The following is a 353-nucleotide window of genomic DNA, read 5'->3' on the forward strand; positions in this document are numbered from 1 at the left end:
GCACCCCCCAGAACCCCGGGGCGAGGGGACCAGCCGTATTGGCGAGGCTCTGCTGACCCGGTTAGCAGCAGCAGAGAACAAGGTGGAGCAGAAGAAACTCAGCGTTAGTTCAGAGGGGTGCAAGAGCCCAAAGGAGAGGGGGTGCTGCATGCTGAGGTCTCAGAGCAGGTCGGTGCTGGTGTGTGAGCTCCCACAGACTAAGGCATGGATCTCCTGGGGCTGGCAGAGGGAGCAGGATCTGCTGCCCGGCCCCCGGGGCGCACAGGTGACTGTTAGTGTGTGCTGCCTCAAGAGCGCTCATGCTTTTTTGTCTTCTTACTTCGAAGCTCTGCAAAGAGAGAGATGCTCCATAA

The 353-nt window shown here is 59.5% G+C and overlaps 1 protein-coding gene across 1 annotated transcript in view; it reads right to left on the bottom strand.

Moving 5' to 3' along the window:
• LOC104270977 (renin-like) overlaps nt 1–353 on the bottom strand; it is a gene marked incomplete at its 5' end in the record, with an annotated part of 3,583 nt that overhangs the window by 1,751 nt on the left and 1,479 nt on the right. The gene's annotated exons all lie outside the window — the stretch shown is intronic.

The sequence above is a fragment of the Apaloderma vittatum genome, unplaced genomic scaffold (assembly GCF_000703405.1).
Source record: "Apaloderma vittatum isolate BGI_N311 unplaced genomic scaffold, ASM70340v1 scaffold26222, whole genome shotgun sequence".
NCBI classification, from domain to species: domain Eukaryota; kingdom Metazoa; phylum Chordata; class Aves; order Trogoniformes; family Trogonidae; genus Apaloderma; species Apaloderma vittatum.